General features: G+C 41.8%; 1 pseudogene; it reads left to right on the top strand.

Annotated features, from left to right (window-relative positions):
* Positions 1-5,201: 5,201 nt before the first annotated feature.
* On the top strand, positions 5,202-8,145 carry LOC148001176 (uncharacterized; annotated as a pseudogene).
* Positions 8,146-17,463: the final 9,318 nt, after the last annotated feature.

A 17,463-nucleotide genomic window follows, 5' to 3' on the forward strand; every position in this document is an offset into this window, starting at 1 on the left:
AAAAGTTCTCAAATCTTTCACAATCCAGTCTTAACAGAATGGAAGACCTGTCATAGTGATATCCCACTCCTGGTACCAATTCTCTCTTAGGTTTTCTATTGCTGTGATAAAACACTGTGTTCATTTGGATTTTATTGCTGTTAAGAGACACTATGACCAAGGCAACCTTATAATAGACAACATTTAACTGGGGCTGGCTTACAGTTTCAGAGGTTCAGTCCATTATCATCGTGGCAGGAAGCATGGCAGCATGCAGGCAGAAATGATACTGGAGGAGCCAACTTTCTCTGAAGACAGTTAAAAGGAGACTGGCTTCTCTGAACTGAGTGGAGCTTTAGCACTAGGAGTTCCCCTCAAAATAGGCCTACAGAGGGACACATTTTCTCCAACAAGGCCACACCTACTCCCACAAGGCCAGAGCCCAGAATGGCTCCTTGAGCCATTCTCCTGGATCAAGCAGATTCAAACCACTATAAACATTATGTTAAAAATCAGCTTAGGGAAGATAGGATTTATTTCTTCTTACATTTTGAGGTAATAATTCATCTCTGGGGGAATTCAAGTCAAGAGCTGAAGCAAGGCGGGAATCTGGAGGCTAGAACTAAAACCAGAATACAAGTCCATAGCTATTACTTTGTGCCATTTTTAGTTCCCTTATCAGCCATGTGTTACCCTCCTTTGCATGTGAGCTAGCATCATTGCGACAATTAAATGAATACTTCAGAATGTGTAGACACCTAACAGTCACCACCCAAAGCCCAAGAAAATTCATCAGAGAGTATCTGAGGCCTATACCTGAGATGTCCCCTCCCAATCCAGCACCTCTGCCCCCCACCTCACTGGTCCCTCCTTTCTCTGCTGCTGCATTTGCTGGATTGCTGGTTTGCTATTACTGAATTGCTGGATTGCTGGATACTCTGACAACGAAGATTGGACTTGCCCCTTCGTACCCAATGCCTATGTTTGTTTGTTGTGGTGGTTGTTTTAAATAAAATCTTAATCATTTCATTTTACCAATGAAGACCCAGGAGCCAGATGCTGGGGTGAAAGCCTGCTATCTCAGAGAGACAGAGGAAGCACCCAGCTGACCTTCCTCCTTAGCAGACATCCCACTAGCAATGCACCCTCTCCCTCTCACACCATCTCAAAAACCCTCAATCAAACTGAATGACCCTCCCTTCTATTTCCTGTGTCTCTCTATCCTCCCAATTCTTCTTATTGTCTATGTTCTTTTTTTCTTAATAATCCTGTGTCTACCTCCTATCAACTAGTTCCCAGTGTCTCTAGCCACCACACTCTCTTACACTTAAATCTGCACATGAAAGAACACACAACACAACAACCTCTGGTCCAATTGATAAGATGTAATTGCCCACCTAAACATACAAACCCCTGTACACATCCATCCCTTAAGAACATTCGTAACAACCTGAAAAGGTACAGTGTGAAATCTTAACATCAGCCTCCATATTCTCTCGGTGGCTTCTCCCTCCTTTCTCCTCCCATTCCAGTCTCCTCCAATTCCCTCAAACCTTTCTTCTGCCCATCCTTCCTTCTCATCCAATGACAGACCTCATTCTATCTTATACCTGCCTCACCTGTATGACATCATCCTATAGGACCTTGCTCCAGAGTTTATAATAAGACCCTTAGGTATTTTACATCAGAATCAGCTCCTTCTCATCTTTGGGTAACTGCAGCTTGGGCATAACAATGCATCAGAAAGATCATTCACCATGGTCAAGTCAGCTTCAACCAGAGATCCATGGGTGATTAAATATATGTAAATCAACAAATGTAGTCATGTACTCTACCACATAAATAGACATAAATACAGAGAAAACACATGGTCATTTCAGTGAAAAATCTTGGATAAAATCCCAAATCCTTTCATGAGAAAAGTTCTGGAGAATTTACGTATACAGGTGACCTACTTAAGCATAACAAAGGCAAAATATAACAGGTCCACAGCTGCCAAGGGCCATTCAGGGGGAATGACAAATGGCTTTAAAATTCATGGAATGTAGCTCACTGGTTGGGCCACAGTAACTGACTCAGACAGGAATGTCCCTGAAGACTAATTGCCCTGAGGACTTGGTGCTGTTGTGGAGTTCTGCTCTGCTTGCTGCCCTCACTTCTCTCTTAACCTAAGACCTGAAGGAAAACTCTAGGGGGCTTCCAGCCCATCACTGGTCAGTATCTCTGGCATTCACAGTAATAGTGCTTGATCTCTTTGAGGCATTGCTTCTAGAGTAGATTAATGTTTCAGTCACCATCCTGGGAAAGAATTTAGAAATGTAGATGGTCAGCAACGACCACCTCTCTTAGGAAGAATTTGGAATAGTAAAGCTAAGTTAGAAGGCGTCTGCTTTTGCTACTGGCTTAGGGAACAATCCGAAGTTCAGAAAGGCACCCTTCTTTGTTAAGCTAGGGACCTTTATGGTCAGGGAACAAGAACAACAGCAGCACTGACTGACACGACTCTCACTGAGGCTGCACTGGTGATGAGTGATTTCTTATACCCATTTTTGCCCTCAGCTTCCTGACAAGATATAATAAAATTTGCTGATAAATAGATTAGCATTCTGAGGATTTAAAGTAGAAATTACTGATTGTTTCTTATACAAAAGTTTAGAATTGTGATTCTTTTAAGATTCTTATAAGATTACATTTAAAGATAAATAATAAAATAATTATCCCTTTCTTTTAAATCACAAATTTGCTGCCTGCCAGTGAGAGAAACTGGCCGAGGAAACAACCTTGATTTTCTCACACGTTGTTAATCGATAACAAGTTGCTTAGTTATGAATGTACATGGGTTTTTGGAAATGATTTGTTTTCTTTACCTACTTCAGTCCAGAACATTGAAATCATAGTCATTGTTAAATGGCTATCATTGTTGCAACTACGATTGTTGCAGGATATTCGATCACACTGTGAACTCCAAGACTGTGTTAGTTACTAGAAAAACCTGCTTCTAGTTGTGGAGTGGTTCAGCCCTAGCACACACTTTTAATCCAAGAGCTTTCTGTTTATTGTAAAAGAAAAAAGATTAAGTAACATCAACTGTAGGTCAAGAAGAAGAGCAAGCAACCAGTTGCCAGACATGGACACAGAAAAAAGCCATAGACACTAAGAGGAAGTCAGGAGGGTGGATAGAGAGACGCACAGGAAGTAGAAGGGAGGGACAGTCAGTTAGAGGGGTTTTTGAGACTGTGTGGAGAAGAATTGCCTTTTGGAACATTGGCTGAGAAGGAAGGTTGACTGGATGCCTTCTCTGCCTCTCTGAGCTAACAGACTTTCACCCCTGCATCTAGATCCGGAGTCTTCTTTGGTAAAATTCAGCAATTGAGGTTTTGTTAAGATTATATGATGAAATTGAAACTAGAGGAAAAAAATACATCCTTGTGGCAGTTGGAACAAGAACCACCACAAACTCATATTTTTGAGCACTTGGTCCTTAGTTGGTAGAACTGTCTGGGGAAGGATTAGAAAGTATGGCTTTGTTAGAGGAGATATGCCACTGGGCTGGGTGAAAGGGGGCTTTAAGGTTTCAAAAGCTCACACCAGGCACAGTCAGTAGCTGTCTGCCTTCTGCTTGTAGATAAAATGTAAGCTTAGCTACTGCTCCAGTGCCATGCCTATCTGCCTGTTTCCATGCTTCCCACCATGATGGCCTGACCCTCTAAAGGTATGAGCAGACCCCAGTAAAATGCTGTGTGTGTGTGTGTGTGTGTGTGTGTGTGTGTGTGTGTGTGTTGCCATAATCATAATGTCTCTTCACAGCAATAGAAAACATAGCTGAGACAATCAATCCTCTTTCATGACTTGTGATCCGCCCACATTATGTCCTTCTTCACCACCTAAGAGTCCCCTCTCTCTGTCACTTTCTAAATGTCAAACCGCATCTACAACTTATGCCTGTTTATATACATTAGTGTGTATGTTATAGGCCAGAATATACATATTCTTCCTTCCGCATCTGGGTCACCATGCTTACTACATACTTTCCAAGTCCATCAATTTTTTTAATTTTCAGTCTGTCTTTACAGCTGGATAATAGCCCATTTTGTATATGCACAACATCTTCTTTATCCATCCATTCGTTGATGCTCATCTAGGCTGGTTTCATTTCCCTGCTATTATAAGTAGAGTGGCAGCTAGCATGGGTCTGTAAATATCTCTATGGTAGAATGTCTGTTGGCCAGGATCATCTGGGACACACAGGGTCAATGGAAATGGTGCTTGCAAGTTGGAATTAGATCCATGTCTTTCATGTGAGATTTTTATTATTGGAATTAATCTGAATGTTTAAAATCAGAACCAGTCTAGTCAATTCCTTGAACACTTTTATTCCCATTATCATTCAACTGGACTTGGTGATATTTTCAGTTTGTTCTAGTTTTCTTTCTGTTGCTGTGATAAACTAACATGGGGAAGAAGTAAGGGTTTATTTCAGTTTACACTCCCAGGTCATAGTTCATCATTGAAGGAAGTCAAAGCAGAAACTCAAGCAGTAACCATAGGAGAAGTCATGAGGATACGGTGCTTTTTGGCTCACTCCTATTCATTTGACTAATTAACTAATTGGTATTGATGTTTTGTGGCTGTGCAGATAACAACATAAATAAAAAAAATGCATCTTTCTATTAAAAAACTAGCATTCATAGAGAACCAAGTTATGTAATTGTGTAGAAAAAAGTGATGAAGAACTAAAAAATAAAAGAAAAACAGGGTCATTTTAGGAAGAATCCTAAGTGGAAGCAGCTTTAGAGAGATGAGCGTTTACTTTTAGGTTGCTTGCTTTTTGAAGTATAACTTTCCAAAGTAGACAAAATAAATATACAGGTGTATAGACAGAATAGAGTTTATATAACTGTTGGCTATGTGATATGGAAACCAGTAGTTGCAAGATAGGAGGTGGTGGTGGCAAACACCTTTAATCCCAGCACTCAGGAGGCAGCCTGGTCTACAGAAGAAGTTCCAGGACACCCAGGGCTACACAAACAAAACCTGTCCCAAAGAGGGGTCAGGGGGTGGGGGAAACTGGTATTGAAAAATCTAAAAGAAGGACACCTAGGGAGATTTGAGAAAGGAGATGGAACTTGTGTATCCTGGCATCAGAAGTCCTGATGTTGGATAATACAGATTAGTAAAGCCCTTATATAATTTCCCATTAACAGGATACTGTATTCCAAAAGATGAGACTTTCATCAAACTGGACTAAGAGGCATACTCATGGTAGGAGAATTCCTAGACAAGAGCCTCCCAGGCTAATTAGTGCATTCTGGGAAGGAAGAGTGGGAAGACCTGAGCCTAGCCCACAATGATCTCTTATTCTCTTTTCTGTGCCACTTAGGTTCTGGGCATGGGGCAAAATATATGAGATCCTAGGTCTCAAGGTCAAATGAACAAGGGATTCATGTTGAAGGGTGTCAGAGATTGATTCTAATGCTTTGATTCAGTCAAGAGTCTGCATGTCCAAACACTAAAGGTCCTTGTCTTCAATTGTTTTTTAATCGATCAATAAAGATGCCAGCGGCCAATGGGTAGACAAAGGAAGACTGGGCAGAGACCTTAACTCACCACTACAGAAGGGCCTGGCTTTCTGTGGGAGCTTGAGGTTAATATTTCCTCCCTTCTCTTCTTAGAAATAATTCTAAAACAAGAAAGAGAATGGAAACCACATGGACTCATTTTCTGTGTATCTAGGGGATGGCCGAAATATTGACATATATACTCCTGGAGCAGTGAACACGGATACATGCACTAGGAACTTGTTGATATGACTTCTCAGTGATGCTACATACCGTTTATCTTACAGAACCAAAACTTTTCAAAAACTGCGGTTTCCCATTAGTGGCCAGGGTGATGGGTAGAAGTGTTTGGGTTCGTCTTGTGTGTTGTATAACCAATGTTCTATAAAGAGTGCACCCCATTAATTCCTGATTGATCAATAAATGACTGGGGCTTATGACTGAACAGGATAGGAAGGTAGACTTTGAATTGAGTGAGGAGTCTTGAGAGAGACCACTGGAGGAGAAGAGGGAGAGGGGAAGATGGGATGAATCAGGAGCCCATAGCCAAGGGATTTACCCTGAGGACAGGTTGATGGAGCAGAAACACCATGGGAGACATCAGATTGGCAAGTGATGGGCATATATGCAGGTTTTTAACAGAGGAAGGGCTTAGCATAGCTCAGAACCTGCCCAGCATAGTGCCTACAGCTTATTAATAAATTGCAGTGTCTGTGTCATTTATATGGGCAAAACTGGGTCACAAAAATCCAATAGATACTTAGGAGTAAAAGGGGGGCATAGCAAACCCCCAGAAAAATAATTTTCTTCAATACAGATTGCACTTGGTTCTGAGAAGTAGGTGTGTAAGGTTAAGTATGGAAGTTGGAGGGTACTATCTCTGTTTATAATTTCGAAGAAGATTCTTGAAAATACCAATAGATGCTTGTAGCCATTCTTAGGAACAAGTGAGGACTAACGAACCGTAGGTATAATGCTATACTTTTCCCCAAGAACATTTTGCTTAGGTAATAGAAATGGTCTGGTAGTCTGTAATTCTGGGAAAGAACACTTTTTTCCCAAGACAAAGAATCACAAGAGAAGCAGTTATTAAGAGGAAAAAATAGAGAAAAAGAATAAAGAAAAACAAGTGAGAAGTCTTTGGCTTAAACCATTAGTGATATAGCAATTGTTTAGACTAAATGTTTCCATAGTTATTAAAAGAGAATAATCAAAACAAAAGACTTTAAAGAAGCAGAGACTTAACATCATAAAAATCTATCAATATTGTTACATTAACTTATTTGAGATAAAAGACATACGTCAATATCAACTCTTGAGACTTAAAATCTTTATCAACCAGGGAAAACGTCTTTACCTTTATTTGAGCATTCCATCACAGATGCTTGGGTTTGGTTTTGGGTAGATATGGTTCATAGGTGTGGTTGTTTTGTTGTTAATAATTTTAGGTTTCCAGAAAGTAGACGACTTGTGTGAGATGAGCCAGAAAAGTCCAGACAAGTTTTAATTACAAATGGCCACACAGTGGAGGAGAGAGTTGCATCCTGGAGAACATTTAATGTGAGCTCAGACCACATTTTAAAGCTAATGATAAATACTGAGGACCGCTTAAAAATAAAGACTGAGGAGTTCATTACATATCAGAACATCCTTTTCTCCTATGTACCTGAGATAATTGCCGGAGGGAAACTGGGTTCCTGTCACATCTCTGAGAAATTCTTCAGCTATCCTGAGTTTCTTAATAAACATCTTGAAAGTCATAGTAGCCATCAAGATTTTGAATATAGCAGGAAAGGAACAACTTTCAACACAAATACACAATTTGTACATAAGAGAATTCATTTGGGAGAGCCCTCATGTAAATATAATGACTATGAGGAAACCTGTAACAACTCAGCTGTTGTCCAAAAGATATCGCAGGCAGAGAAGAAAACTTTCAAATGTAATATATGTGGGAACACATTCTATATGAAGCCTGTGCTCACTAAGCATCAGGAAGTACACCCGAGAGATAACTGTGGTATCTGTGGTCATCTAGGTCACTTTTCAACCTAGAACTCATGCAGGAGAGAACTCCATAAGTGTAATGAATGTAGAAAATCTTTTCACCATAAATCAGTTTTCACTGTTCATCAGAGAATTCACACAGGAGAAAAACCCTATGAATGTAACGAGTATAGTATTTTTTTTTTAGTCAAACGTCATATCTTAGGAGGCATCAGAGAATGCGTACATGAGAGAAACTTTATGAATGTAACAAATGTGAGAAATTCTACTAGAAGTCAGATCTCTATTTGCATCAATCTCTATTTGCATCAGAAAACTCATATAGGAGAGAAACTCCATGAATGTCATGAATGTGGGGAATCTTTCTACAAGAGGTCAGACCTCACTGTACATCAGAGAACCCACAGAGAGAAGCCCCATGAATGTAATAAATGTAGAAAAACCCTTGGCCAGAGGTCAGACCACAGCAGGGATCAGAAGTCTACACAAAGTGGAAAGCATGTGAATTCAGAGAGTGTAGGAAAACTTTCAGTTATGAGGCAGACATCAGCAAGTAGAACATACAGGAAAGGAACCCTTTGAATGTAGGGAAACTTTCTGAGCCATCCACCTCAGCAAACCTAGATGAATCCTACATAGGAGACGTGGGTTGTGTGTTCTTTCAAACACACTCTTCTTCTCTTGGACAGAGTCTGAGCTCATATACCTCAGTTTCGTATTATGTAGGTGAGACCATGGCCCTGAACCTTGTCTATGGAGATATAGACATAAGTAATGGGCATTGCTTCCAGGACTGGCAACAGATTATCATGTGAGACTCCTGAATTTTTATGTACTTTGGGCTGAAGTCAGATGATTTCCCAGATGTCCTTGTGAGCTACAAGTGAGAAGAGGTTTTTATTATCTGAGACAATGAGTTGATTGAAACATAGATTTTTATCACCTCCACCCTAAAATACTCATTTGTGCTATGTTGGTAAGAAATCAATTAACCCATTAAAGTATTGAATGTGTGATTTTTTTTTCTGAATTATTACAAACTGTTCCTGATTCAGTTTTTAAACGTGGAGTCCTTTCTGGTAGATGTTGTACTAGTTACTTTTGTCATCCTTGTGACAATTCCTGACCAAAGCAACTTATGAAAGGAAGGGCTCGTTTTTGGCTCATAGCTTGAGGGTGCAGTTCATCATGGGGGAGAGGATGTTTAAGACTGCAGGAGTTTGAGATGGCTGGTCACACGCATCTGGACTCAAGATGCAGAGAGCATTGAATGTTGGTGGTCAGCTAGCTCTGGTTGTTCTTTTACCACTCTTTTAAGTTTCCATGTTGATTTTGGGAGGGGGCCAGGGGCAGGAGGACAGGTCTGACTATGTGGCTCTTACTGGCCTACAACTTGCTATGTTGACTAGGCTGGCCTTAAATACACAGACATAAGAACCTAATGCTACAATTTAAGGAATGCTCCACCATATCCAACATCCAGCATCCTGATATTTTTCCCCACTTTGTCCCATGCAGTGAAAAAAATGCTATGAATGATATTTGTTCTTTAAACTCACTTGGGACTTGAGTTGCAACCTATTCAATGGTCTCTTCTTCTGGAGAAGGTCCCATATACTCCTGAAAGAATATGTATCCTGTTATCTTTGAGTCAAAGATCCTTCCAGTTAGTTCTTGCTGTCATCTCTACTCTATTTCCTCCTTTGTCTTCTGTCCAGTTGACCTTCCTTTTGTGAAGAGTACAGCTCCAGTATTTCACTTCTCCCCTTAAGCTTCCTGATCCTTGTGACTGATATCAGATGAATCAGATAAAACAAAAGAACATTATGTAAAAGATGGGCAGAGTTTATCACCGGTTAAATGTAGCGTTCAAGGGCGACAGTGTGCAGTGGTCACAGGTACCCTTGTTAAAGAAGACACTCCTGAGGGGTGAAAGTGGATGATGGGCAAATGAACCATTGTTGAGAAGACTCTTAAGTGATGAGATTAGCTGATGCCCATAGATCATTGATAACCTATATATTGAGGTAGGTTTTTATAATGTTTTCTAAATTCCCCCAAACAGCTTTCTTAAGGAACATTTTCATGCTCAAGGGATTAATGTGCCCATTTTGATTAACTCTTAAGAGCCAATGGAATGTTTTTGTTCTTTAGTGGAAGGCCTTTGGCTAGATTGAAATCCTACAATCTTCCTGGCAGTTCAGTTATTTGGGGCTAACATCCAGGTTGGAAGGATTGTTTTCCTCTAAGAAGGTTTGATTGTTGTTTAGTGGAGTGTGTACATTCATTTAAGAAGAATTAAATGGGCACCTATAAATTAATTCCCAAAGATGGCTTATATACCCTTAATGAATTTCTAAGGTTACTTATTTTGTATAAAACTAATGAAAATATCCACCTGCAACCGTGGACTGAGTTATAATGAGTCCATTATCTGTTAGTTGACATGTTTGACTAGTGCTATATTCTCTACAGCTTAAAAAGATGGTAAAGTAGGGGTAGGGGATTTAGCTCAGTGGTAGAGCGCTTGCCTAGGAAGCACAAGGCCCTGGGTTCAGTCCCCAGCTCCGAAAAAAAGAACCAAAAAAAAAAAAAAGATGGTAAAGTAGATAAGTGCTAGCAAGGCATTTTTCAGAATCTCAGTTCTCTTTTCACCCCTTGAAATAATTTGAACATAGTGTTAGAAATTTATGATGCCTTGTTTCTCACACTGTTTCAGTCTTGGTTATTCCTGGATTTTTTTTTAACTGCTGTGATGAGGCGCCAGATGTCTTATTAAAACAGAAGACTGGGTTCCAAGCTCTTTATCTTCTTCATCAAGCATTTGACCATTTTTATAAAACAAAACAGTTTTCTTTTGGTTCATTTCTTAGCAGCCATGCCATTTCAACTGCAGTGCTTCTGAGTACATCTGAAGGAGAGTAGGGCTGCTTTTGACAAGCCTAATACAAGTTCTAAAAGTAACATTTGCAAGTGTTACAGCTCTAAGGGGAAAGGCTTCCTCCAGTGTGAGTTTTACAGCTATGAAGGGGAAGGTGTCCTGTCCGTCAGGAGTCGACGAACACCACCAAGTCATAACACACAACAAACTGCACACAAGCGAATTCACTGTGAGGGGAAAAGCCCAGAAGGTGGCTGCCTCTACTCAGGCAAGTGGCAGCAGAGAATTGAGCAAAAGACAGGGCCTATATATTGGATTTCTTGGAGGAGAGGCTTTCCAGGGTAGAGAGTTCCAAAGTGGGAATTGATGGGTTTTCAAGTCCTAGCTTGTGGTTTTTATTCTGTAGGATGGAGCTTGGCTGCCTGTGTCTGGAGGGGTTGGATCCAGCTGTTGTATTAAAGTATTCTCTGGGCAGAGGCTAGCTACTGGGGGGCAGAAATATTAGGGCCTGGTACACAATTATAGTGTGTTCTTGGTAGAAACAAGAGGTTAGGGAGATAGAACAGAGAAATAAGGCCAAAGGTATTAATATTTCTCAAATCAACTACTATACGCAGAAGCCCAGAAGCAAGTTGTAGATGGTGAAGCAGCCTTGGCATTAAGTCACCTGGTGGTTTTAAATGCTTGATATGAGGGTGAAGAAACAGGAAAGGGACTTGAACCATTTACTCAGATTATGCAAGGACCAGAAGAAACATTCACTGACTTTTGACAAAGATTAACTTTAGCTATAGAAAGAAATATATCAGATCTGATAGCTAAGAAAGCACTAATTGAATCTTCAGCGTTTGAAAATGATAATTCTGAACGCAAAAGGGTGATCAGGCCCATAAAGACATGATCAGCACCAATAGAAGAATGAATTAGAAATACAGTTGGCATTAGATCTCATTCATATGATTTGACTTTATTAGGACAAGGGATCAAAAAAGGTTTTGAAAAAAAATCCAAAATACCAAATATTTTAATTGTGATGAGCAAAGTCATTTAAAAAAGTATTGTCAACAGAACCAGAATTGTTCCAAAAGAAGAACTCAGCCTTCTGGAATATGCAAAGGCCACACTGGACTAATGAACGTAGATCAATAAGAAACAAACAATGTAACCTCTTGTTAGGAAACTCCATCGAGGGGGTGGTTCTTGTAGGCCTCAATATTAAATTCAGATGAGCCATTTCAAGTCAGCAGTGGAGATACTCATCCACAGAACAACTAAAATATGCTGCTCTGGATATAAACATTAATCCAGAGATCAAGGTCATTGAAGATTCAATAGATAAAATATAAAACTCAGGAGAGACCAGGAAACAAGTATTTTGGGAAACTTCTCTGTTGTATTTTTAATAAATGCCACGCTATCACCTTCTTGGGACCGTGCTCTCAGTTCAGCTCTGAGAACAAGCTACCACTGGTCCCAATCCCAACCTTGTTCCAGCAATGGCTCACTGGTTCTCTGACCCCTGGGAGCTGAGATTGGTTCCCCAACCCCTCAAGGCTAGTTCTGCCAAACCTCTAATGACTGCTCTGCAGCCGTGTTCTTTCTCCTGCCCACCTGAGTCGTCTCGGATGGAAACAACCTTTATTTGACCAGTTAAAATGGGGAGAAAGTTCACTTGGAATCACCTGAATATGTGATCCATTCCTCGTGGGAGGCGGGAGCAGACAGCCCCTCTTCAGGAAGCAGAATTAGCATCAAAATACAAACAGCACCAAGGCTATCCACAACAGTTCTCTAAATGATCAGAGGCCAAACTAAAGGGTTTATAAATAATATTGAAATTGAATATCTAGTAGGCATTGGAGCAGATGTAACAATAGTATCAGCAAAGTCTTGGCCTCAAAATTAGCCCCTCCAGAAGGTAGATATACAATTTCTAGGGATTGGAAATGTATCCCAGATAAAGAAAAGTATAAAATATGTAAGGCTTGAAGGTCAATAGGAAGATTAAGGCCATTTGTGACTGATACAGCCCGGAATTTATGGGGAAAAGAACTGTTGCAACAATGAGAGGTGGAGATTACTATTCCTCCAATTTAAGGAGCAAGCTATAAAATAAGGGTTGTTCCTAATGCTGGTATTTAAAAACCTTATCAAGGGGGTTGGGGATTTAGCTCAGTGGTAGAGCGCTTGCCTAGGAAGCGCAAGGCCCTGGGTTCGGTCCCCAGCTCCGAAAAAAAGAACCAAAAAAAAAAATAAAATAAAATAAAAACCTTATCAAGAACAGTCACAAGCTGTCCAAGTTGTCTATAAACAGGACACAGCAGAGGCTGGCTCCTCAACCTTATATGGGGTAGATGCTGCACAAAGCACGAACAGCCCTTTCACTAAGGTGGTCAACTAACAGATCCGTTTGGATAGAACAATGGCCTATGTCAAAGAACAATTGCTAGCACTAGAACAGCAAGTGCAAGAAACAGCTGGAGGCTCAACACCATCCTTGGATGCCACTAGCCTTTAGAATTTTCCTGTATTTGTCATTAAAAAGAAATCTGGCGGGGTTGGGGATTTAGCTCAGTGGTAGAGCACTTGCCTAGCAAGCACAAGGCCCTGGGTTCGGTCCCCAGCTCCAGAAAAAAAAAAAAAAAAAAAAAAAGAAGGGGTTGGGGGTTTAGCTCAGCGGTAGAGCACTTGCCTAGCAAGCGCAAGGCCCTGGGTTCAATCCCCAGCTCCGGGGGAAAAAAAAAAAAAAAGAAATCTGGCAAATGGATGGCACTGACAGATCTGAGAGCAATCAATAGAATTATTCGGCCAATGGGCTCTTATACAGCATGTAATCCAATTGCCTTCATTGTTACCTAAGGCATGGCCTATTACATCACTGGTTTAAGACATTGTGTTTTCACCATTCTTTTACAAAAACAAGATAGAGAAAAAGTTTGCTTCCTCCATGCCTATATTTAATAATGGTTGTTGCATAAAGAGATATCATTGCGAAGTATTGCCACAAGGGATATCGAAGAGCCCTACCTTAGGCCAAATTTTGTACAACAGCCTTTACAACTAATTTCTAAACAGTCTCCTCAATTCATAATTTTTGATCATAGGGGTGATATTTTGCTGGCTGGTTCATATGGAGATACCTTTGGAAAAAATTATTAATGGAGTAAAGAAAATTTTGCCTTGTTGGGGATTACACATGGTTCCTGAAAAAAATACGAAGAGGAGATTCTATTCATTATCTAGGATATAAGAGGAGATACAGGAATAATAGGATAAGTGGGTCAATGACTGAATCTACTTTCAGACAAAAGAACATCAATAAGACAAACAGTTTTTCATTGGCATAGACCAGCTGCTGCGCTTCAGCTGTTCTCTGATCTTTTCAGGGTGCTTGCCTTGTCCTTCCCTCTCCCAGAGGCTTAGCCTGAACCTCTTCTAAGCAGCTCAACTGTTCTGAGATGAATCTCAGCAGTATTTCTTGCTTTATATATGCTTAGTGAGGGAGGGGCCTAGTGAATCTGGTCAGTTTCAGGGACCGTCTGAAGCAATTTTGAACTGTTTACTTCCTATCTTAATGAACATCCCTGCAAGACATGTCACTGTCAGAGAAAACTGCTACACAACCCCCATATCCTTCATCTAAACCATCGTCAGGAGACAGATTATGAAACACTTTAATTAACATACAGCAGAGTAAAGGAGTACCCAATTCTACAAATTGCACTCCAGATCCTATGCAGGAGCAGGAAAAGGCAGCTGGTAACTGGTAAGAGAGGGGAGAAGGGCTGAGGAACTCAGAAAAGAGCACAAATAGCATCACTCAAGTGGGAACCAGGCAACCTGTCCCAGATCCAGCTTTTCAGAATTGCTGTTAGGGAATCCAAAAGAAGAGGTTTAAAAATATAGACCTAGGTTCTGCTTCTGTACCATCACCACCCACCCCACCTCTGGACAGCCAGGCCCATTGCACCCCAAGCTGGACTGGAAGGAGGGACATTCACCCAGGGCATGTGGCAGCAGGCAGCATCTTGGACAGCGGTGAGTGTTCAGTTAAAGAACCCACACCTGGGAACAGTTTTGAAAAATAGGTTCTTAACTGGGGTGGGTGAGGGAGTAAAGATATTTATACCTCTGGAGAGGTGGCTAGGGCCTCTGAGGCAAAGTTTGTGTAGCTGTGCACCATTGGCCAGGACAGGGATGTTGGAAGATGCTTCCTGCATACTCAGGGGCTCTAGGAAGTAGGGGAGTGGGGTGACCTTATAAGGTCAAATGAAAAGTGAAGCCTCATAACTGTCAGGGTAATAAATTCTTACCAGTGTTTTTGGTGGGGCAGCTGGCTTCATGGCGCTAGGTTGCAGCGGAGCGAGGAGTTAGCCAGCTGTTGCTATTCTCATGTTTGAGGTATCTCAGTTTGAAGTTCCCTTGGCCCATCCTCTGTACCCCTGGGCTACTGCAGTCCCATAGCTCCTTCCTTTTGTTTTATAAAGGAGCGGTGTCATTATAGCTAACATCTTTGTTAGGAATGGTTTGGTATTGAACCAGAATGTGGCTGACAGTGATTCTTGCCAATATTACTTATCTGTTGTTTTAGAAATTGGATGAGGCAGGGTACCAGGAGGAGGAGGAGAGCCCCAGTGGCCAGCACAGGGCTATTGAGGGGAAGAAACCAAGCCACCAGAGGGTTTGAGTACCAAGATGTGGAGGTACCTGGAGCATAGCAAGCTTGGATATTCTCACGGAAGATCTTAGAGCATTTGTGTATTTTGTTACACCAGCCCGGATTCATTGATTTAGAAACGGCATCCCTCCTCCAGTACAACACAAGTCCCTCCCTGTTCAAAAGTCAGTAAGAACAGAGCTCTTTGATATTCTGCTAGGGAGGTGATCTGTCACTGGGGGGACTGGAGACTGTGGTGAAAAAGCCCTCGACTGGTCAAGCTTGTCCAGGAAATCACCAGCTGATGATATGCTGCACAAAGGCTGTTCCAGCAGGTCCTGTGGCACCCAGCAAGCTGGTGAGAGCCAGTCCAGTGAGCAGAGGGATGAAGACCTCCCTTTACTTTTGTTCCCCTTCCAGGCTGCAAGGCAAGTTCTCCAGCTTCACAGAGATAAACTTCACAGAGAGATAAACTTGATCATTCACAGAGAATGATCTTTATGGGGGTGCATAAACCTTGAGAAGTGGGTTTTAATGCAGGAACTGATAATGTTATTGCACCAGTGGAGGTAGGGAAGTGGGGATGTTAACACCTATTGACTTAGTGACAGTGATGTTCCAAGAACATGTAGGATGGAACCTTGAAGTGGGTCCTATGGGGCAAAAGGATAGATAAAAAAAGAGGAATGTTTTGTAACTTTCGTGTGGGTGAGGGCTAATGGGAACAGCTGCTGATAGCAGCCAAGGAGAGGGAAGTGCAGAAAAAGCACTGAGAGGAGTTGGGGTTGGGGGTAGGGGAAGGAAGTCGGCTGTGTTTGGGATGTACTGTAGCCAGGAAAGGGTGGCTTGGAAGCCAGGACAAGCTGGTAGACTCTAGGCTAGGGCCTTCGGCATAGCCCTCAGGGTGGAGCACAAACCCCATTCTCCATCATTCATCCCACAGATCACTGGTAGAAGGCTGGAAGTAAGTGCTAATCTTGGTGAGCATGATGACACCAGGACCGGTGGGTTCGATTATGTATCTTGGAGGCGGCCCCCTGAGTTGTGGTAAGTAAAACAAGAAGGGGCGGTGGGTAGACGTGGAATCAGGGCGTGGCAGAATCTCCGTCCGCAGCTGCCATCCTTCAAGTGGGAAGTACTAGGTTCCTATGGTTTCGTTGTGTCTCTTCAGTCTCTCCAGTGGTGGGTATTAGGAGGGCCAGGGAGAGTCAGCATGGGCCTTAGCAGAGTTAAAATAAAGAAAAACAGAAACAGCTGTAAGAATAAAGGAAAGGGAACACTGTGGAGGGCACATGGCCTAGGTCACGGGTGTCCTTCCAGGAGATCTCATTCTGTTGGTGGTGTCATCTCCTCTACGTCCGGTGTCCTTGATCTGTCAGTGAGAGGCAGGCCATCTTCCCGGTGTCCTTGATCTGTCAGTGAGAGGCAGGCCATCTTCTTGGTCGGTGCAGTGAGGTATGACATTTCTGGCTGGGCACACACAAGCCTGGTCTGATCCTGTGGAAAGATACAGACCAAACCCCTTCTGTTGAAAAGGGGTGTGTGTGTGTGTGTGTGTGTGTGTGTGTGTGTGTGTGTCTGGTCCCTTCCAAATCCCATCCAAGGGAGTCACACACACCACTGCACTAGAATGGGAGGTGTAATATGCTTGGCTCAGGGAGTGGCACTGTTAGGGGATGTGGCCTTGTTGGAGGAATGCGTTACTGTGGGCATAGGCTTTAAGACCCTTGCCCCTAGCTGCCTGGAAGTCAGATTTTTCCTAAAGCCTCCATTTTGGCTTTTTAGGAGATTGGTATCATCACTGTAGCCTGGGCTGACTTGTAACTATGTAGGAACTCATGGTGATCCTCCTGCCTTAGTCCTCAGTCTCAGGAAGCAGAATTACAAATTTGACCCACCAGGTCCAGTTGGTGTCCATTTTAGTCAAAAGTGGTGGCACACATCTATAACCTCAGCACTTACAAGGTAGGAGTAAACTTAAACCCCTTTCTCTCGATCCAGAGGGGTATGCAGCAGCTTATATGTATTTTGGTGTTGTCACAGTGAAGGTGATATTAGAAGGGGTGCTAACCATTAGATCTAAGCTGAGATGCTGAAAAATATAACACACAAGACAGCCTCCCACCAAAAAAAAAAAAAAAAAAAAAAGCAAAGAGTTAAGACCGCTCCAAATGTTAATGCTGAACCTGAAAAATCCTGTTCTAGAGTTTTATTATTTTGATTTATAACAGAAATAATTATAAGACTGCTGCAGGGCATTTTTATCACACTGTGAACCCTGAAACTGTGTTATTTACTGAAAAAAAAAAAAAACCTGTTTCTAGTTGTGTTGTGGCTTAGCCCTTAGCACATACTTTTACTCTCTCTGGTTGTAATACAGA

Source organism: Rattus norvegicus, chromosome 14 (assembly GCF_021556685.1).
Source record: "Rattus norvegicus strain SHRSP/BbbUtx chromosome 14, alternate assembly SHRSP_T2T, whole genome shotgun sequence".
Classification (NCBI taxonomy): domain Eukaryota; kingdom Metazoa; phylum Chordata; class Mammalia; order Rodentia; family Muridae; genus Rattus; species Rattus norvegicus.